The sequence below is a fragment of the Petromyzon marinus genome, chromosome 24 (genome assembly GCF_048934315.1).
Source record: "Petromyzon marinus isolate PM22_M1 ecotype Great Lakes invasive population chromosome 24, UKy_Petmar_22M1.pri1.0, whole genome shotgun sequence".
NCBI lineage: Eukaryota > Metazoa > Chordata > Hyperoartia > Petromyzontiformes > Petromyzontidae > Petromyzon > Petromyzon marinus.
In genome coordinates, this window is record NC_133690.1 from 13462183 (window position 1) to 13485067 (window position 22885).

Consider the following 22885-nt stretch of genomic DNA (forward strand, 5'->3'; position numbering starts at 1 on the left):
GTGAAGAGCACCAGAGCTCTGTCTAGCGGAGGCCCTTTTGCCAGCAAGTGGAGTTTGCAAGCAATCGCTGCACCTTTACCATTTTACATTCGTAGGTTTCAGCTCTCGATGCTGCCTCCAGCCCCCCAGTGAACGCAGTTGTATTCCGGGTGCAGTGGACAAACGTGCGGTGAGTTGCCAGTACGTTAAATCACTGTGCACACACAAAGTGCACAGGGGACTCGAAAACACTGTGCCTTGAAGCGGAGAGAAAATTTAATGGGATAACGTGACACACATTCCTGGGGCAAACGGCCAGAGCGGTTGTTTAATTACCTTCTTTGTAGGTCACCCAGAATCTGTGATCAGCAACTGTCTTGAGAGTGAAATGTATTGCAATTGGCTCATGAAACTGCTGCGTAATTATACCGCGAATGGCGACGTAGTTCACGCCGTGGATAAATAGTGCGTGGGACTCATTAATTAAACCGGGTGGCGAACGCAGTCGCAGTGAGTACCACATTTTTGTACTACATCAGATACTGACGGGTTGAATCATTCGGTGTTGATGTACAACTGCGCACGGGTGTATCTACATACGTGTGTTTGACAGTCGGACACAGAATCAGAATCTGTGTTTATCCTCAAGAAATCCGATGAGCTATGAGGCTATTTTTCACAGATGCCCAGTAGTCCAGCACAACAACAAAACACGATTGGAGTGCAAAGTATAGGAAAGGTAAGGGAATCGCTTAAATAAATACGTAAATAGATAAAGTATACAAGTGTAAAAGTGTATCGTGCAATATTTGGGGAGCAAAATTAACCGTGCAGCATTTTGCACAAAAGAAAATTGCTCTGAATTTGTTCAGAGAGAGAGGATTCATTCAGAGGTACTAATCCAATGCATCAGATTATTGATGTCATTTTTAAAAATAGGTAAGAATTACCTTGCAAATGAGATGTTCCGTCTCAAGGGATTATCCAGTTAAACATATGAATACAAAAAAACAGCTTATCACGTGTACATATTTCGTCAAAATTGGTCAAAACACATTATTCCACTTTGGCAGGCATACTAAATGCAAAACACTGACGTGAAATTAAGGATGAATTGCATCTACCTCTACTTGACTGGCCAAACCACCTGCTAATTCATAAAAAAACACAGGTCTATCTGTGGGAATGTCACATTGATATTCATCTAGTGATCCCACCCAATAAAAAGCAATCCACCTACCCTGGCTTCTGGAAACTGTATTGCGGGAGGCACAATGGCAAGCTGTTGATGAAATTAAGAAGTTGAACCGTATTTGAAATTAAAGCAGCGAAAATATACAATTATGGTACAGCAGTAATCTCATTGATATCTTGTAACTCGCATGCGTGGAGTGAAATGCGCCTGAGAAGATATAAAATGCGGATATCAAGCACTGAAATCAGTTCATGTACACGTACTAGGCACATTATTAAATCGCGGGATTGTGAAGACGTGGTGAAAGCTTGGGGAGGCCTTCATCCAGCAGTGGCTTGACCGTGGCTGACGATGATTATGACCAAAGACTACGAGCAGATACCAAGATTTAAAACAAACAAAAAATATTTGCGTGAAAAATTCTAGCCATATTAGATAAGTGCATTTCGGCGTCACATTCAAAATAAAATATCGCCGTGCAATATTATCCATTGCTACTGGCTATAATGTGTATAATGCATATGACTGATTCCCCGTATGTAATTGAATTGCTGATTACATGACACAAGTCGTGTAGCTCCGAGCTTCGCAGGTCTGCCATTCGCCCACGGTAACCGAAAGATAATAACCGTATTTGTTTCTAATTAACAGGTTGAGTAGAAAATAATGACTACAAACTCATGCAAACCAAGTGTTGCCTGGGAATTACGGGAATGGCAGTTTAGTGGGTAGCCGACCTATTTGAATAGAACATTGCAGCTTTCACGGACACGATTCACGAAAAGGATGCACCTACACGTTTACATTTTGTTAATGGGGCCAACTCAGGGATGGCTTTGCTTTTGAAAAGCGTCCAAACGTGATCTATGTTCAGTTTCAGGATATTAAACGTTAAAGACTGAGTTTTCATTGCCCATCCTCTACGCGTTTCGAGTGCCACGCAGTGTGTGTGTGTGCAGAGTGTGTTTATTCGGAATGTTCCTTGATGTTCTGGTTAATCCTCAAAAATGTATTGGTGGACGAGGATTCCTCCCACGCCGCGAAGGAGAAGGGGGCAGCGCTCATCATGGCTGTGCCAAACGGGCAGCTTTTAAGAGCATTTCTCATCTGAAAAATCCACAAAAATAAAAAAAAAATTGGACCGTGGCATGAAATGTTATGTATATATGTACTACGTTGAACTTCTTTCGTACTCTACGTAGTCAACCACGCTAATCGGAGGTTCAGGGCAAATCGGAGGTGCTTGGGGCGATCCAAAAAGAAAAAAAAACAGGTTTTGGATAGATCAGAAGATAAAATGTCACGGAGAATGATGTCACTTCAGCGATCACGTGTGTGTACACATTTCCCGCCAATGTGCTATCTGTCGTTTGGCATCAATCGGGTGACATCACTCTGGTTAGCACAAAGATGAGTTAAACTAATAAATGATTTAAAGTATCTTAAAATTCACACATCTGCATAACATTGTCATAAAAAAATCCGAACATATATAAAGTGGGGAGGCTAGTGACATGAATCTGATTCCCAGCCACTGCCACCATCAGTGGCAAGTGATTTTTTAATCGGTCCTCGGTGCCACCTTCACCAACCTGCACTGATCAGCATGGTGAAGCATGGTCAAAGAACGCTCATAACTGACATGGTGTGGCAAGGCCTTCATCCAGCAGTGTATTGAAAAAGGGGCTATGAATTATCATTGTTATCATATGCATACATGAACTTGCGTGCTGTATCATACAAACCGAACACCAATAAAGCAATAAGTGCACGCACATGAGCAGCAGGGAGTCCTTGTGGAAAACTGAATTGAGAATGAAAAGCAAAATGCCGATGTGCCTGCAGAAGACAGTTTTTGAATGAGTGTATTTAGCACAAGCTGAAGAGGTCAAATAAAAACATTAAATAACGTGAGCTTTGAAGTACACTGAGAGGGAGATACTATTTTTTTACCAGGTAAGTTCCACTGAGCTAATGTAGCTCTTTTTCAGAAACGACTTGGCGACAAATGATAGCTTAACAAAGTGGCTCATCATGTAGAAATGCATAATAATAATTAAAATAGTTTTGCATCATTCATGCAATTGCATTCCACAACGCTGCACATTAGTTATCCAGTTCCGTACAAAAAAATAAAAATAAAACCCCACTACTTAGAAAAAAAAGAATATATAAATCACGAGAAAAATGCACTTAACAAGAACATGTATCGCAGAGAAAGAAAACAAAAATCAATTCGGTCTCCATACCCCAGACTACAATCCCAATATTTAGCCTGATTTTGGAGAACCTTCACTGGAGGGGTGGTGGAGTGGCCAAAAAGTTACGAGCCGTTAGGACAATGATGTAAATGCCTATAATGTAAATGCCTATTATCCAGCATATGCCAGGACAGCCAAATACTCTAAACGCATGTTTCTGAATGTGGAGGTAAAAGACAGGAGGACCCGGAAAAAAATCCATACGACCACGGGGAGAACATGCTTACTTCAAATATATACCAGGCGAGGGAGTTAACACATCGCAACCCCGGTGCCCAATGTTGCAGTCAATGTACTTCCAGGCATAGTCCATGGGGGCCCAGATGGCCGATGGGCGAAGCTGGTGACAGAATGGCAACCAAAGGGGTTGAAATTTCCCAGGGAGATTGACCATGACGGAGGTAGGATCAGTTCAGGTGCCAGAGGCAGATGGGTCGCGGAATCGCAGCACCGCGAGGAGACGACAACGGATGTGAGGAGGGCTTCATTCAGCAGTGGATAGACCATGGCTGATGACGATCATGATCAATATTACTAATCATAATGAACTTAAAAATGTGAGGTGTTCCATTATTTCACGGTCGCGTAACACTTTTCGTTAATCCTCATTAAAACACGGGTCTTAAATGTAACAACACATTATAGGTCTCCATTACTAAAATACTAACGGCAATTTTCCAAACACTGCCCTTAACTTAACTCGGATAATTGTCTAATTAAAAGTATGTAAATGAAGATACAATGTAATCAATATGCTTCATGAACTCTCATAAACGCTCATAAGCAAATGGTAAAGGCAGCATGCGAGTCGCGATGCGAACATTGGGATTTAGGTCCCGTAACCACCGTTGATTGTCACAAACTGTGACCAAATTACCAAGGATGCGTCCCATCTTATCGTATCTCAGAAGCTAAGCAGGGTTGAGCCTGAATATTGCCATAGGCTTTCGAGGCTAGGTGATGGACAAGAGGACAGAGCAGGATAATCTATAGTTGTATTGTATTTCTATGCTACCCCCACAAGCAAACGAAGCTGCGCAGCTGATGCAAGACAGAGGTGGAAATGATCCCATTCGGCCTCGTCATCTCTAAAGAGAAGAGCTATGGAAACTGAAGAAGACTCGTCCCTACATCAATATCGCTTCCTTAACCAAATAACCCACGTGATCCTGCAAGTCCCCCCCCCCCCCATCCGGTAGTGGATTGGGAGCTATAGGTGAAATGTGCCTTACAAATGTGAAATATTATAATTGTTACAACTATTAATACTACAAAAAATGGGCTGTGCATTGTCCCGGGGTGGTAACTGTAAGAGAATGCTGGGTTCGTTGATTAAAACTTCAAACCTGGCTTACCCTTTAAGTCTGTGTGAGCGATTTGACGCACGGCCTGCGTTTCCTGCTTTGTTGGGCATCGAAAAGACACCAACAAAAAAAAATCAACTCCCGATGCAGAGGCCATGGCAATGGAACTTTCGATGGCAATTATCTTCCCAGCAGCCAGGCGAACTGCGGTAACGAGACTGCGCCCTTAGTTCTTGCGTGGCGAGGTTACGCGGAGGTCGTACAGAAAATGAATGCTCGGAGGGCGATGACAAAAGCAGAAGGGCTGGCTCACACGTGAACGTGTGAGCCAGCCCTTCTCATTGCCAACTCACCTCCGATTAGCACGGTTGGCTACGTATTGTTGCCAGTGCCGGATTAAGCTAGTGCGGGGCCTGTAGCATATGTTATTAAAAAAAACCACGTAAATATGAAAAAAACACATTTTTTAAAATTTACATAGTAAAGTAATTGGATGTTTTCATTTGCTATACAGCCAGATAATACGGCAAATCGCAAACCTTAAACACCCAGTCGTTCATAAAAGTTGAAGGCGGTATAGTACTATAGTAATAGAGCAAGTGCAGAATCACTGAACCGGAATTGATAGCTCAAAAGCATTTCGCGCATTGCCCATGAAAGTGCGGGGCCCGTAGCTACTACATGTGTAGCTACTTTTGCTACGAGGATAATCTGGCACTGGTGGTTGCTCAAAGAAGTTCAACGTACACACACGCATGCACCTGAAGTGTCGTTCACTTTGCGTACAAAGGGTAAAACAGCTTCAAATATTGTAAAGATAAAAAAAAATTATACCGTGCATGTACAAAAATATGCAAAAAGAGGCGATTTAAAGTCATTATTATTATTAACGGGACCTGGGATATGAATGTCGCATTTCCCCCACTGCCCTTGTCGGCTGCTCGTGCCGTCAGAGAAAACGTGGAAACTCGCAAGTGCGCCGTACGTACCGTGCTCACGTCGCGGGGGGGGGGGGGGGGCGAACCCCCCCACGACTGCGCCGATTGCAGTGACAGCCGATGTGGAGTTGAATAAAAGGGCGCGAGGTTTTTTTTTATTTTAAATTGGGCCAGCGTTCCATCGTGTGTTTTTATTTTAAATTGGGCCAGCGTTCCATCGTGTGTTTTGATTTTAAATTGGGCCAGCGTTCCATCGTCTGCTGAGCCTCTCGCCGCAAATGGGGGGGGGAGAGGAAAAAAATCACCGCCGATTCATCTCATCGCTCCCCGCTTTAACAGGGAGCCATATTCACGAGGGGGAAGTCAACCCTCCGCTCAGGCAATGCACGCACTCCTGAATTCGGCCCGTAACTGCCAATGCCACCGTGCCACTGCCAACACTTCGTGGAGGATCACGTGTGGCTTTTTTCTCTCGCCAACACCCTATTATTATTTCAAGTAGTTTTCTTCCCCCCGAATATTGCATCGAAACGACACACTTTTAGAATGCGGTGGCCTGCGTGGGCTTAGACATTTGAGAAGATAACAGCGCCGAGATTACCTCCGTAGGGTACATTGCATCAGTATGAGCCCACAAATGCTTCTTAGAAAATCTTGAAGCAAGTTCATCATCACCACCATCATCCATGGTCAATCCACTGCTTGAACTACAGCTCCCCAAGGCACCAGCACCTGTCACACAATCCTGCGATCTAATAATCTACCTATCGCCTGCAAATTTTACTTATGTCAACGCTCTGTCTACTCAGTGAATGCCCGATCGAATGCGTTTGAGTCCTTCTGTATGTAAGTGCCATTAAACTGTACGTGGACTGCTTTAATTTGCAGTGTTGTTTTTTTTAAATTCAGGGAATAAATATGTATATTCTGCTGCGTTGATTATCTTGTTGCTTCATTGGGCTGGTGAATTGGGCGGTGGAGTTGGTGGCACGTGAAGGACACTGCCGAATGGCTGCGGCCATCCAAAAGTGGAGAGCCCTGGCGTCCATCCATGCAACGGCGATACATGCATCTTTATCCCGCAGAGGAAGTCTGGTTTGACGGGTAATTGCCTATACGCCTCACCAAAGAGAAGCAGTTCCAGCCATCATATTGGCGTGGAGGAGGCCGCGATGGCGGGGAGGATGCCGTGATACACTCACTCATCTTACACTGACTCACTCACACATCATACACTGACTCACTCATCATACGCTGACTTACTCACACATCATACACTCACACAACCACTGACCCATTCACTCATCATACAATGATTCGCTCATCATACACTCACTCATAACATGCTGACTCAGTCACACATCATACACTCACTCACACTACCACTGACTCACACATCATACACTGACTCACTTATCATACGCTGACTCACACATCATACTGTACACTCACTACCATTGACTCACTCACACATCATACACGGGGAGTGTCATGCTGACAGATATGGCTGCAAGTTTGTTCGTACATGTTATGTATATCGTTTATTGTTAAATTTGAATCAAAGTTCCTATGATTACTGTTGTTACATTGTATTTTATAGCTTTTATTTGGTGATTTCTAAAACATATGGTTAAGCCATGTTTTCTTGCGGAAGTGCGGAGTTGGCCTGATAACTTGAATCTAAATTGTCTCATGGTTGTTATTGTTTGTCTTGCATCACACTGGGATTTTTGCACACAGCGTTGTAATACGGTGTTTTTTTTCCTGGAAGATTTGCTGGTTTATCCAGGATGTTTCTGTTACGCGTTGTCGCTTTAAGATGTTCTCTGTTCATTTTTTGTTTGTTGTGGTTGCACCCGACTCAAGAGCCGCATGGCTCACAGGGCTATACCTAAATAAATGAAAATGAAACTTGAACTGCTGGGCAGTTGGAGGCAGTCGCACTCCAGCAAAAGAGCGGAGGGCGGGAGGAGCGAAGCACACAACAACGAGCGGAGCTCCGTGCGGATAAAAAAAAATACTCGGCAAGTTGCCACAGCGAGGAGCACGGGCGGTGCATCTGCCAGTCATCTCAGTCAGTCGATCCATGGCACCTGGGTCTGTACCGTGACCTCCTGCCAGCAGGGAGCCTCCTACAACTGCACCTAACTGGCCTCAAGGTGCCCTGAGCCCAGCACAAGCGTGGCGGTGATGTCCCCGCTGCTTCTTGGCGAACGCCGTGGATCGTGCTCGTTCATCGTGTTTGCCTGTTGCAGCGGTGTGCAGAGCGGTTGGTGCGGTGCACCATGCATCCGCAAAAAAGGAAAGTGATCGACTACGAATGGGTGAATAAGACGCTTGAGTTGAAGCTTTCGTGACTGCAGGAATTACTCTTTGGTTCTTTCGGTAAAGTCACGTAGAATTAAAAATTAAATTAAGTAATAGAATACGGCGTTTCGATTGCAACACAAGCAATCGTCATCAGGTAGAACTCAATTTGAGAGAGAGACAAAACACAGACACGGAGACGCACAGTCAGACACACAAGCATAGAGAGAGAGACAACGCAGAGACACAGAGAGAGAGACACACAACATAGACACACTGTAGTTGTTCCCTGATGCATGTGATCGTCTCACGGGTTTGTCGGTGCATTGGCCGAGCACTGATCCTCTCTGCTGCCGTGTGCGTTGCTTCCTTTTCACTTCTTTGTCGGTGTTCGTGTGATCCACACGGCAGGGCCGGTTTTAAGTGTGGTCGGGGCAATTGATTGAAGACAGATTCGGATTTAAAAAACGAACTTAAGAAATAAAGCTGCGGCCAGACGGAGCACTTTTGAAAATAAAAACTGAACTTGATAAGAAAAAGCATAATACCAATGAGTGGAAGAAAAATAAATATATAAACAATCCCCACCACAGGAGGATTCTCGATCAAAACTGCGGACACACACCGATCAGCACAGATCACCGTTCTCTTCTCTGCGCATTTCCAAATAAAAAAAAGCCACAACACATGTTGATATATGCGTTATTGCCTTCGATTCTGACGAAGCTGCCACCGCTGCAGCTCCTATCTGCTTGCCCCGTCAACCAAAGCAATCCCCCTCCCCTGCCCTCTCGTGCGATCCACCCGTTGGCTGGCGCTCGCTCCGTCGCACGTTGCGTAAATTCCTTCGTATTTACGCCACGTGCGACATAAGGCAAACATTACAATATGTAAATGCGTCGCTTAATTCTCGCCGCACCATCTCCATTAAACGTCAGGCATTAAAGGACATATGGTAATGCGTACTGTGCGATGAAAGGCTAAATGGCAGCTCGCCTGTTTCTCTCCAAGCTCCCGTGCCATTATTGGCTGTGTGGGCAGATGTCATGTTACGAGTGTCGGACACAGCCAGCAGGAATACACGAAGGCTGCCTGCAGATAACTAACCGTCCAATCTCGCCATCCATGGCCCAACCCCATCTCCTTTCCTGACACGGTGCGCCCTCCAAAACCTCCACACACAAACCCCCCCCCACCCACCACCCCTTTCCAGCCCTCCATCTCCAAGAGGCGCCCTTCGCAGACGGCACCACGCACCGTTGCTTTGTTGCTTTGCGCATCAGCGGCACATGAGCAGAACTGTAAAGTGTGTGCAGGCATTATGAGAGCATGAGGTTTGCAAGCTGGTAGAATTTTTTTTTGCATATAAGCAACAGCCCTCCCTTGTTCATCATGATCCACTGCTCTGGATCATAAATAATATAGTATTTACAGATTTAAAAAAATATATTTATCTTCTTGTCTCCCAATCTACAGTGAGGGAAAAAAAGTATTTGATCCCCCGCTGATTTTGTATGTTTGCCCACTGAAAAGAAATGATCAGTCTATAATTTTAATGGTAGGTTTAGTTGAGAAGTGAGAGACAGAATAACAACAAAAAATCCAGAAAAACGCATGTCAAAAATGTTATAAATTGATTAGCATTTTAATGAGGGAAATAAGTATTTGACCCCCTCTCAATTAGAAAGATTTATGGCTCCCAGGTGTATTTTATACAGGTAACGAGCTGAGATTAGGAGCACACTCTTAAAGGGAGTGCTTCTAATCTCAGCTTGTTACCTGTATAAAAGACACCTGTCCACAGAAGCAATCAATCAATCAATCAGATTCCAAACTCTCCACCATGGCCAAGACCAAAGAGCTCTCCAAGGATGTCAGGGACAAGATTGTAGACCTACACAAGGCAGGAATGGGCTACAAGACCATTGCCAAGCAGCTTGGTGAGAAGGTGACAACAGTTGGTGCGATTATTCGCAAATGGAAGAAACACAAAAGAACTGTCAATCTCCCTCAGCCTGGGGCTCCATGCAAGATCTCACCTCGTGGAGTTGCAATGATCATGAGAACGGTGAGGAATCAGACCAGAACTACACGGGAGGATCTTGTCAATGATCTCAAGGCAGCTGGGACCATAGTCACCAAGAAAACAATTGGTAGCACACTACGCCGTGAAGGACTGAAATCCTGCAGCGCCCGCAAGGTCCCCCTGCTCAAGAAAGCACATATACATGCCCGTCTGAAGTTTGCCAATGAACATCTGAATGATTCAGAGGACAACTGGGTGAAAGTGTTGGGGTCAGATGAGACCAAAATGGAGCTCTTTGGCATCAACTCAACTCGCCGTGTTTGGAGGAGGAGGAATGCTGCCTATGACCCCAAGAACACCATCTCCACCGTCAAACATGGAGGTGGAAACATTATGCTTTGGGGGTGTTTTTCTGCTAAGGGGACAGGACAACTTCACCACATCAAAGGGACGATGGACGAAGCCATGTACCGTCAAATCGTGGGTGAGAACCTCTTTCCTTCAGCCAGGGCATTGAAAATGGGTCGTGGATGGGTATTCAAACATGACAATGACCCAAAACACACGGCCAAGGCAACAAAGGAGTGGCTCAAGAAGAAGCACATTAAGGTCCTGGAGTGGCCTAGCCAGTCTCCAGACCTTAATCCCATAGAAAATCTGTGGAGGGAGCTGAAGGTTCGAGTTGCCAAACGCCAGCCTCGAAACCTTAATGACTTGGAGAAGATCTGCAAAGAGGAGTGGGATAAAATCCCTCCAGAGATGTGTGCAAACCTGGTGGCCAACTACAAGAAACGTCTGACCTCTGTGATTGCCAACAAGGGTTTTGCCACCAAGTACTAAGTCATGGTTTGCAGAGGGGTCAAATACTTATTTCCCTAATTAAAATGCAAATCAATTTATAACATTTTTGATATGCGTTTTTATGTTTTTTTTTGTTATTCTGTCTCTCACTGTTCAAATAAACTTACCATTAAAATAATAAACTGATCATTTCTTTGTCAGTGGGAAAACGTACAAAATCAGCAGGGGATCAAATACTTTTTTTCCCTCACTGTATCTGTCAACCTGTATTAATTATGTATGCATGCATGAATGTAAATTAACGCTGCTTCAGTAGTTGCATATTGTTATCCAGGATATATATGTGTGCGCCCGTTCTCAATTCAATGCTGCATGAATGAAAGCGTCACCAAACTCTAGCGATTGTGGGGGGCTGTTTTAGCATACTTCACCAGGACCGGACAAGATATCGCTCGCCACTGATGTTAGCCGTGATCGGAAATCAAACTCGATCGCCTGGTTCACAGCGCCGTGCGCTAAACGCCGGCACTGCTCCACCACATCAGATAAAATTTGTTTAAAAAAATATAAAAAAAATATTCACGCTTGAGCAAGAAGCCTGCGTCAACACAAGTACTCGCATACGCTGGGTGTCTATGTGTTCATGAGTGGCTTTGTTAAACAGCATTGCACGCATGTGCAATGGTACGTCAAAGTTATCGTATTAAGCGCACCCTCATGGATGTAAATATGGATAAGCAGTTATTAGTGAAGAAGATAAGGCGGTGGCTGTCCTGCTAGAAACAATAGAACAGCACTGCAGGTAGGCCCTTGGGGCATATACGGGGTGCTTAAATTTTTGTTTAACATTTATACGGCACTATCGGAGATGAAAATACGTTCTCGGAAGTGTTAACATATTTTTGAAGCACCCTGTACATTTAATTGGGGCAAATTGCCGTATTGATGTTCTGAAGCTGTATCGTCAGACTGCTAAGCATTGGGTTAGCTCGTCATCTTATCTCACGCCTTTGGGAAATGACAACGTTTCATTGTGAGTACCGTTATCAGTCATGTATACACTCGAAGTCTTGTTCTGTTTGGGTCATTACTGCGCTCCCATGCACTCATTTGTTTAGATGTGTATGATTTGGTTATCTAAACATCCAACAACCGGCCCTCCGGTGCCAATCCACTGCTGAACGACGGCATCTCCACCCCAGTTCAACACGGAGGCTTTTGCGACGAATATCATCCACAATAGAAGTGTTTTTACACGCTTTTATTGAACTCACTCTGTCTGTTGTTGTTGTTGTATCCTCAAATCTTGTAACTCAATTTTAACCCACTTCCCAATGTGCTATCGACTGCAAACTTGGTATACTTATGACATACTGATGACAATACTATATTCTATCATTAAAAATATATATTTTTAAACCACCTTTTTCATATGTTATGTTTCGGCTTGGGTCTAATTGTCAACGCTCAACTAACGTTGGCTGTTTTGCCATTACTCGTACGGTACATTTCATTAAAGCGTGTTTTAAAAAAAAAGTATTTTTAAATATTATTTATTGGGTGAGATCGCGTACCCCACGTCGCCGTATCGGTCAGGGGGTGATTTATTTAACCCATAATTCACCACGTTGATCAGTGCTTGGTTGGTGAAAGGTGGAGACTTGCCCGGACTGGTTCACATATCCCTCACCGCTGACGTTAGAGGCGTGGCCAGGAAATCAACCTCACTCTTTTCCCACCAACTCCCCTACCTCATATGTATACATGTGTTTACATATATATGTTATCTAATTTCCAAATTCCCAAAAGCAGAGTTAATTCAACGTTATGCCCTACTATGTTCACAATCGCCCATGTAGGTTTTGGAACTGTCATAGATAATCATATAAAGGTGTAACCCCTATATATCTGTATATGGGCATATCACAGTTAGTCAATCGGCTAGTCTCACGTGGTGTGGAAAAGTTTGGGTTTTGCCAGCTCTTCCAAGACACCGTAGAAAGGTAGGCCAAATGCCCTCCAGAGGCTTGGATCTCCAACACATCGGTGTGCTGTGCTAGTAACGAATTGGCATGTTCTGTTTACGTGAAAAACCACACTAATTGGCTGTGGCGGGTGGCGGCTAACCCAACAACACATGTATCATGGATGATAATGATTGCGAAAGCCTACTCCATGTTGAACTCAGCAGTGGTGTGAGCAGGCAATTACAGCGCTGCACCTTTAACCTTTGCCCGATACATCTGTAATGACAATAGAGCCTGCATGCGGTGTGAAGGGACGAGTGGCCACGGCAGGGAATGAAAGGGGAGTCAGCTGTGAGTGTGAAGGGACTGGTGGCCACGGCAGGGAATGACAGGGGAGTCAGCTGTGAGTGTGAAGGGACTGGTGGCCACGGCAGGGAATGACAGGGGAGTCAGCTGTGAGTGTGAGGGGACGAATGGCCACGGGAGGTAATGACAGGAGAGTCAGCTGTGAGTGCGAAGGAACTGTTTGCCACGGGAGGTAATGACAGGGGAGTTAGCTGTGAGTGCGAAGGGACTGGTGGCCACGGCAGGGAATGACAGGGAAGTCAGCTGTGAGTGTGAGGGGACTGGTGCCCACGGGAGGTAATGACAGGGGAGTCAGCTGAGTGCGAAGGTACTAGTGGCTACGGGAATGTTCGAGAAGGGAGCGTGGTCAGGTGACGGAAGAGGACGGTGGAGTCTGCCGGTGAAGCGAGCGTCCAGAGTCAGCGAGAAGGTTCGAGTAGGGGGGGCGTGGCTTCGTGTCGGTATATAAGGGGGAGATGCGCGGGAGACTCGGGGCTGTTGCAGTGGGGATCTCCGCCTGATGTCAAGTGAGCGTGTCTCCAATAAAGTGGTACCTCAAGAGAAGTGTGTCAACTCGTCATTACACATATACAGCAGTGTTCTTTACTCAGCAGCGTGAGGGCCACCACACCGCCTGCAAGGGGCGTTATCACATTCTGCGTATTGCCGGGGGCCGCACACCAGGGAGCCACATTAAAGGCCACCAGGGGCGCCCAGTGGCACCTCCGGCCTTGCAGTGATGGAGCATTCACAGCGCGTGAACCTCAGGATCGGGTCGTGGTTGGAGCGTGCACGATCCCTGACCCGTCTGATCGGCCGGTTGAGAAGATCGTCTTTGATGAGAATGAAAATCGGATTTTTACAAAATAGTAGTTTAATCAGGTTTTGCCGGATCTAGTCACGAAAAAAAACGATATTGATTTTGTGCACGGGGGAAGCAGTTAAATCCATGAAATATATTCCGTGGCAGTCATACACAAAACGGTGTCTAATCACACTAAATGCTTACGGTTGTGTATTAACTTTCGAGTTATATTGTGGATAAAAAAAGTTATAAGAAGAATACGCAGTAAATATCGAATATCAAACAGCATTTTAATTCAACAGTCTTGAATTTAAGAACACTATCTCTGATTTGTTAATTTATTAAAAAAACAAATCACTATCTCCCACATGATTAATAGATTTTTCACGATTCAGCATCGCACGTGGATCCAGTAATCCATTGTTTTGTAATTTTTTTACTGTCAAGTTTGTTCTGTCTCTTCGCTTATTTTCCTCCCATTCACGAGGCTTAATGCAACACTTTCACACAAATGGTGTGGATCCTAAAAACACTGCCATTGATTTCTCACACAACACTCAATTTAATGCATGTATAATCCAATCAAACGATTCACGTTAATGAATCGATCCGAGCCTCTGATGCAATTACAACTGGATTTAAACCACGCTTGATTTGACTGACCGGGTCGATCCTGATCAATTTCCAATAATTGTGGGTTAGGCTAGGCGTTTTTTGCCAGTCAGATATCCGATACAAAAACAGGCCACACCGATCGGATGAAAAAAAATCACGCGAACCACACATCCGTAATGTCACACATTATCATTAGTGTGTATTATTAATGTGTGATATTATTAATGTGTGACATTCCCCAGCTCCATATGGATGACTGTGGACACAGCAGGGCACAATTTTTGGCAATTGTACTTTGGGGAATTTGGGACTTACATGAAAATGTTGTATATGTGGAACACAGGCGTACAATAGCAGATGAGTGATCTGTGTATACAGTGCTATATATGTATACACAGATAATCCTCAAACAAGCCAAAGTGGAAGAAAACTGATTGTTGCTGTTTGGGAATGGCGCATATATTTTCGATGACGGTTACACCACAGAGGCAATGAGATGACGGATGGAACCGGCGAGATTTGAACCCAAGATGTGAGCGCATCGGAAATCAGAAAGAAATAAACAATTACATTCAGGAGGGGGTTTAAACCCTACGACAAAAAAAAATATATAACTACAGCGTTCCTGCGTAACTACACTCACTCACGTTCTACCTCTTAAAAAAAAACCCCACAAGGAATTGAAATAGGCTCACGCTTGATTAAATATAGATTTTTAGGCGATTGACAGTGTCAGCATTACAACTTGCGTGGACCAGCCGAGCACGTGGCTCGCAAAGCCCCGCCAAGGGCGTAGGTGCACCTCGTCGCACGCACGTGTACACGGGCGCGCTTCGGTTTGTTTTGGTTATTTTACGAAAACAAACGCAACCTATGACACTTGCGTCGCTCCGCGCTGCAGACGGATTGCGCACAGGCTCATTACCGCGACGCTTAGAGCTGTTGAATGCGGTCACGTATCGCGTATTGAGTGCCCTTGCTAACAACAACAAACAAAAAACATCTGGTAAATCCAGGCAAACATTCGCTTGATCATCTTGCGAATGTCGAAACCGCGGTCCAGAGTTTGCTTGCTGTCAACAAAATTCTGCTCGATGAAACCAAGAGACCGATGGACCAAAACACATGTTTTATTTAAATATATACAGAACAGAGTTCAGCTTATGTTTGCGTTACGAATGCACAGACACGCCGTCGCACGCCCCCCTGCACGTATCAGAATTGCTCAAAGAATGGGAATACGTGCGCTGAGGTTTCCTCGTGCTCAGCAATGCCCCGTCCTGACAAACAGACATGTGGCTTCATTGAGTGTGCGCCCACCTTGCAAAGGGAGCGATTGCTGAAATAAACAATTCTAGCGACAATAACAGAGCCAAAACAAATGAGAAAGTCAACCGTGACTGCCCGCGTGCAGAAAAAAATAAATAAAGGCTCGTGTAGTTTTGGCGAGTTACTGCGCAACGCTACTTGGGAAGCCTGACCACGCGACTTGTAAGTAAATCAAATGGTGTGAGCCATGGGCAGCGAGCGACGGACTGAATCTTAAAAAAAATCTCTGGTTGTCATGGAAGCGAACTCACACTGCTCGTGCCGCCAGGCAACACGGTATCCCACCGCTGCCGCCAAAGTCTCCCGCGGAAACAGAACACAGCAAGTGAATGATCATTGTACACGAAACCAAAATTAGTACGTCTGTTTACTGTAATGAAACGCACGCAACATTCCGCTGCCGTTGATGATCCTCGCTCTCCACGATGTAGAGCATTTGACAGTGAGCTGCGTACAATGTTCAGGCAACAGTAGCACGGAGAGAAATTAGCAAACAGCAGTGGATGTTTGGGTAATGGCGACTGACAATGAGCAGCATTGCGAGCTGCACGCAGCAGGAATCAGCTGCCACTTCATACATCTTGTAAAACAAACAAAAAAGACACGACCTTCAAATAATACCTTGAATCACAGTTGCGTAATTCAACATCCATTCCTTGTGATAGGATTTGATTTTCCTTTTTTCTTGTTTGTCTTTGTGCCCAAATTGTATGCTGAGTGTGCTCTCAGTGTCAAGCCATGAGAAAAAGCATCCCGACTCGAAAGGTTCCAGATCTCTCTCGCAGTGCCATCCAACCCTTTGCATCACAGAACGGCTCACGGAACTGGATACCACAGAGCCCTTTCTGAAATTCATTCACATGACCTATGATCCTTACTTTCCTACTCGCTCTCCCACTAAGAGTAATGCTCGTCTCTCAGCTACGATTTAAATGGAATCCACCTGCACGGCATCAACATTTCCCATACATTTCCTTGCATATGCTCTGTTGTCTTTTATGCAGCATTTGTTTTCAGAGTATGCCTATAGGCGCCAAGGTGGTGAGATGTTATCTCCCTCCGCTGGTATACAGGAGGTCGAGGTTTCGACCCCAGGTGTTGACGATGCCTGTTGTATATTTGGAGCTCCCTTGTTATCTCTCTCCCTGTGGTGGTCGTGTGGATTATTCCCTGGGTTCCTTCGGTTTAACTCTCTACATTCAGAAACATGCATTTGTATTATTTGGCTTGCTACTATACATTACAATGTGTGATGATGATGATGATATAAGCCATTTCTATGAGCTACCATCACGTGTGGCCAGGTCGCCACTGAAAAAGAGGTAATAGCTCAGTGGGTTTTAGCTGGTAAATAAAATAGCTTGGTTCACGTGAAACACAGCAAATTTATAAATTGGTAACGGTATGAATAAATGGTATGGTTCGCGACATTTTGAACAGTTGCAGTCAAATAAGCCGCAATGTTTCCCCACACCAAAAAAAATTCGGCTTCACATCGGTAAAAGGGTGCAGTTATTATGCTGCTTGCATTTTGACATTTTCTGAGCAGATAACACACACACTCTCTCTAACTGATCTAACAATTTACACATCAATCCAGCCGACAGGCCACCTTTTGAGTCCAAGGGTCACGGAGTTTAAATGTATAATTATTCACTTGGCTGATGGTTGAAAAACATTAATTATAGTGAATAAGCTGTCACTTTTTTGACAGCGTGCATTGCTTTTTGCTCCTCTGCCATTGGAGTCGTATTTTGTTGTTGTTGCTACTGCAAAACATTGTGACTCCCTTGGGGGGGGGGGGGAAAAAACAAATGCACATCACATTTTAGCCCGGGCTTAATATTATATCTTGTAGAACTGCCGCTTTAAATCTTGCACTAATACTCAGTCTGCCGTTCGCGCACTGGCGTAGATTCCTGCGATAGAAACTGCGGTAATTGCTAGGTGCAGAGCGACGTGGATATTGGATTGTGCGCTATAAGCTCCTCTGATCCCCGTTAGCTGACTAGCAGCATTCTCTTGCTCGATCATTACGAGGAACAAAAGGAATTCACAGAAGCGTGGAGTTCATTTAGTGCAGACGCAATTATTTGTCGAGTCCACGGCAATGGCTATTCTTGGTCGAGTTCTTTCTCTTTTCGTCCGAATGGTGAGTGTATCAAGTCTGGTTCTCTCTTCTCACCTGCAATCAGCAATTTTCCCGGACTGTGCGCTAATTTTACCGTGCATGGCGGCGGTAACGTAATGTCTCCTGAAATGTGTTTCTTGGAGCCTGCTGTGCGCAAACTGTTGAAATTTGAACTTCAGTGTTTGTGCATTTTTTGGGATATTTGTTTTTTGCGCTCCTGTGTTCACCTTGTTCTTCCTCTCGTCTTTTCACTTCCATCACATGAATTCAATCCTTCGCTGCCTGCAACGAAATTCACCCAGAATGTGCCTGGATCTCGTCAGAGCTCGGAAGCTAAGCGGACTTGAGCCTGGCTAGCGCCTAAATGGGCAAGCACAGTGCACTTCAGGTTGTTGTAGGCTGCTACGGTATGTACGTGTGCATGTGAGCACGTTCCACTTCTTTCGCACCGTACATAGCCAACCGTGCTAATCGGAGGTGCGGGTGAAGAACAGCACGCAGGGTTGCGTGATAGACACCAGAGGGCAGTTTAACACGAAGGCTTTTGCGACCAATATTATCATCCATAATCGGGGGTTTTTTTTGGGGGTTAGATCGAAACAAGAGGTTTAAGACCGAAACAGGAGGATTTATCCGCAACTCACGGCAGTGCAGGTACACGATCGAGCACCAGAGCGTGAGTCACTTCTCTCACCTATGCCAATAGTAGCTGGACCCTGAAGATACTACCCTCCTTGTTTCACACGCAGTGGCAATCTTTGTAGTCGTCACGGTGAGCAAGCTGGCAGTGAGCTCCAGCGTGCTCGGCTTCACGACCGTTGGGTCTGGTCACCGGATGGTGCTTTTCACATCTAAAACTAAAAAACTTAAGGATTCATGATTTGTATCCATGACATAAGTGTTTAGGTTAGATCGCATAAATATATAAATGTGTCGTTAAACCTGCCACCACCCGGCACAGCCAATTAGTAAGGTTTGTCACGTAAACAAAACATGCCAATCCCTTACAATATCTGGCTGTCACCTGACAATGCTTGTTATAATTACTGGCGAAACATCGTTTCAGAGGGCAGTGCAGAAAAATCTATTGTTGTACTGCTCTTTCTATGCTTTAATGTCTATGATGCCTGCATTTACCATTCCGCACTGACCAGCGTGTGTGAAGTACGGCCAAATAACCCCAAAGCCCGACCTTAAATGAGAGTCCCTGTGATACGTTTTTACCAAGGCTCTTTCATAATTTAATTAACGCAAAAGCCAATTTTGAAACAATATTCATCTGTGCATAAAGGGAAAGTTGCCCCTTCAATGCCACACACTTTCTCAGAAATCAATTGTCCCGCAGAGCTCAAATGAATGCAGTGACGGACTTGAGGTCCTCTTCCCAGTGACTATGGCCTGGACGTAGATTGACAGCAGTGGTGGCGAGATGTTAACTATCTCGCCTGGCAGCATGCCGGAGGTCATGGGTTCGATCCGGACCCTAATGCTTGTATATTTGGAGTTTGTATGTTCTCCCCGTGGTCGCGTGGAATTTTTCTCGGGGTCCTCCGGTTTTTCCCTCAACATTTAGAATCGACGCCAGTTAATAGGATTTGGCCGCTGTAAACTTCCACATTGGGCCATCGTTTGTGGCCAGGTCGCATCTTAAAAATAGATATATAGCTCAGTGGTGCCTTACCTGGTAAGATACAAAATATATTTGTAAAATTTAATCGCAGTGAAATTTGTTTAGAAAGCAGCGACAGCGGCAGACATGAAAGTCAGCATTGAACATGTTTTTATATTCCCTGAGCCAGCCTTGCCCGCTTGAACTTTAACTCCTTGCCTAACTCGCAAGCGGCAGCCTCCACGCTGTTTTCGGACGGCCTCCAGGCAAGATCAACAGAGGCACTCGATCGTAAATACGGCCTTCAGATTTGTATTCAAATTCAGTGAACAGACTTAATGTAGATATGATCGATAGACACGGTACAATTTCATGCAAAACGAACACCCCAATCACTGCGCTAACCGCATTAGACACGTTGACATGCGTACATTCGTACCTACAAGCACACAAATACAGAAGTTGACTGGTTGCATCCAAGGCCAGTGTTCAGATTCGTCCTCACAATGTATTTACAAGAGAGTGGCAGAATGCTCAAATGTGAAGAGTTAGAATTGTTTTTTTGATATGAAATGTAAAAAATATAGACTGTCGGTATATTTCAACAATAATAACTGTGACATACTCTTTGGTTCTTTCGGTAAAGTCACGTAGGTAGAAAAAATAATCGATCACGACGTTTTGATAGCAAAGCAAAGCAATCGTCATGAGGCGGCCTTTCTTATCCTGTGTGTCCGTATTTCAATGTGCCGTGAGCACAATGAAATTACCGCACTCCGCTATGAACCCGACGATCCGATTGCGATTCAAGTTCACGGCCAACAACAGCGGGTGGATATTTTAACTAGTCCTAGGTCAACTCGGCCTTAAAAATAATTTCCATACCCGGTGCGATGTGTAAACATCAGCAAAGGGTGGACAAAGACGGCCAGGCGGACCACCCACCCTATCGAACGCCATGCCGGCCTTTCTTACGCCTGATAGCGATTGCTCGCACTGCGATCGAAACGTCGTGATCGATTATTTTATTTTTTCTACCTACGCGACTTTACCGAAAGAACCAAAGAGTATGGATTTCCTGCAAGTCACGAAAGCTTCAAATCAAGATGAAACTGTGGTAATGAGCTTTTGGGTCAGCTTGACTCCTAACCCACACTCTTACTGTAATCCTAACCTTCAATGCACATTGAATGTGACATTTTATAATTTAGCTTAAAGCAAGCTGGGAGAGCTAGTCAGTGGAGTGGGCCTCTCTTAAGATGTTGTGAGAGATCTGCAGAGGCACTTGAGCTTAAGGCGTTCTCTTCACAACAACATGAACAATAGCATCAGCGTTGTATAGACGATTACTTTGTTTCCGTGGAGTGCCAACATGTTTTTATATATATTAACACGCGAAACAAAACAGAGACACTCGACTACATAAAAAAATAAATATTCATGTTAACACCGTATATTCTAAAGTGATGATGAGTGTGAGTGCATTACGTGGCACATTAATATTCCTGTTGCAGCACGATAGCAATCATCAATTTACACTCACTGCCATTTATTAAGGAAGGTATTATGTGACGCAGTACCATGCTGCAATACAAAGACAGAGATCACCATGCAGCCGAAACAAACTGTTGGGGCGAGTGCTTTTAGCGAACACCTGTGAAGGCCGGCATGGCGTACGACAGGGTGGGTGGTCAGCCTGGCCGTCTTTGTCGACCCATTGCTGATGTTTACATATCGCACCAGGTATAAAAATTATTTTTTAAAGGCCGAGTTGACCTAGGGGAGGCCCAGGACTAGTTAAAATATCCACCGCTGTTGTTGGCCGTGAACTTGAATCGCAATCGGATCGTCGGGTTCATAGCGGAGTGCGGTAATGTCATTGTGCTCACCGCACATTGAAATACGGACACACAGGATAATTAATAAATACAAAGTTCTCATTCAAATACAGCACGTGAATGTCTGACTCTAAATACAGCATTACCATGAACATGAGCCACTGCCTAGCCAATGCTGGATAAAAGCCTCCCCACGTCCATCCTGAATCCCATCTGAATCACACGAACTAATCTCAATACTCCCATTGGTTAAATTCTCCGGTGTTGCATCTCCTCCGACTGCTATACCTCGTGTGGTGATGGTTATTTTCGTTCAGATTTTGTCACTTCATTGCTGCATTTGATTTTTTTGCTTGTTTTTACATTCGTCAACCTTCGGCGACCCCAGACCCCTCTCGCGGACGAAGGCTCACTCTGCGGCCTCGCGAGCGTTCACCCTGATTGAACAAAACAACAACAACTCGAAACCATTGAACTTGATTCCATCACCAGTCTCGTCCATTGGCTCATCATCGCTTCCAGTGAGGTGTCCTACACAAGCCCCCCCCCCCCCACTTGTCCTCGACGGTCTGTGTGCTGTCTCGGTACGAACTGTATCCGTTCCTTGACACCACGTGTGCCCTTCTCAACGTTTGTTCCTTGCGCTTCAAGTCTCAATGTTGTCTTGACCCATAAGTCACAGCGGGTGAAATGCCTTCGTTTTCCTCGGGCACGATGGCAAACGTTAATTTTCATGATCAAACTCGGTAAAAAACAACAACGTATAACAACTCCCCAAACTGCTCTTGTTCACCTCTATTTTGTCATAATCTGTAACTTGATCCAGCCTTCGAATAATTCACCAAGGTACGCATATTCGGCAGCGTTGTCCAGTCACGTCCCAACAAATGACGTGACAACAACAAAGTGCGTTCGTTGTACGAAGAATGGAGCAGCATTGGGCAGAGGACACCCTCTGGGAACCTCGAATATTGTAGTGAAACAAGATGGGGTGTAAGAGTAATGCTGTTTTGTAACACGATGCTAGCCCCACCAGAACAGCTATCGAAAGAGTGCCAAACTGACTCTGTCTGACACGCGCATTAAATATTTACCACCCCGCCCCGCCCCCACTTCCAAAACACAAAGCGCACTGCAGATAAAACCCCATCTAAATCCTTTCATTGGTTGTGCTTAATTTCATCACGTGCCGTTATCACCATTATTACTAGTATTGCTCGGCTTATGCGTTTTCAGTTATTCAGTTTACCGATGCATAGCCAGGTTTGAGCAAGATTCGAGTGTGGCCCAGGGTTAGTCTGTACAGGCTCGTGGATTGATGTTTAGTAATTAAGAAGAATGATGTACATTCTGCAGTCATGTCCACTGGCACTCAGAGGACAGCACGGGAGAGGCAGCCGACGATTGATGAAGTGCACGTGTAACATTTATTTTT

At 44.8% G+C, this 22885-nt stretch overlaps 1 protein-coding gene across 5 annotated transcripts in view; it reads right to left on the reverse strand.

Annotated features, from left to right (window-relative positions):
• The window catches only part of LOC116945563 (alpha-1,3-mannosyl-glycoprotein 4-beta-N-acetylglucosaminyltransferase C-like), a 60293-nt gene that overhangs the window by 19811 nt on the left and 17597 nt on the right, over nucleotides 1-22885 (reverse strand). The window lies entirely within an intron of this gene.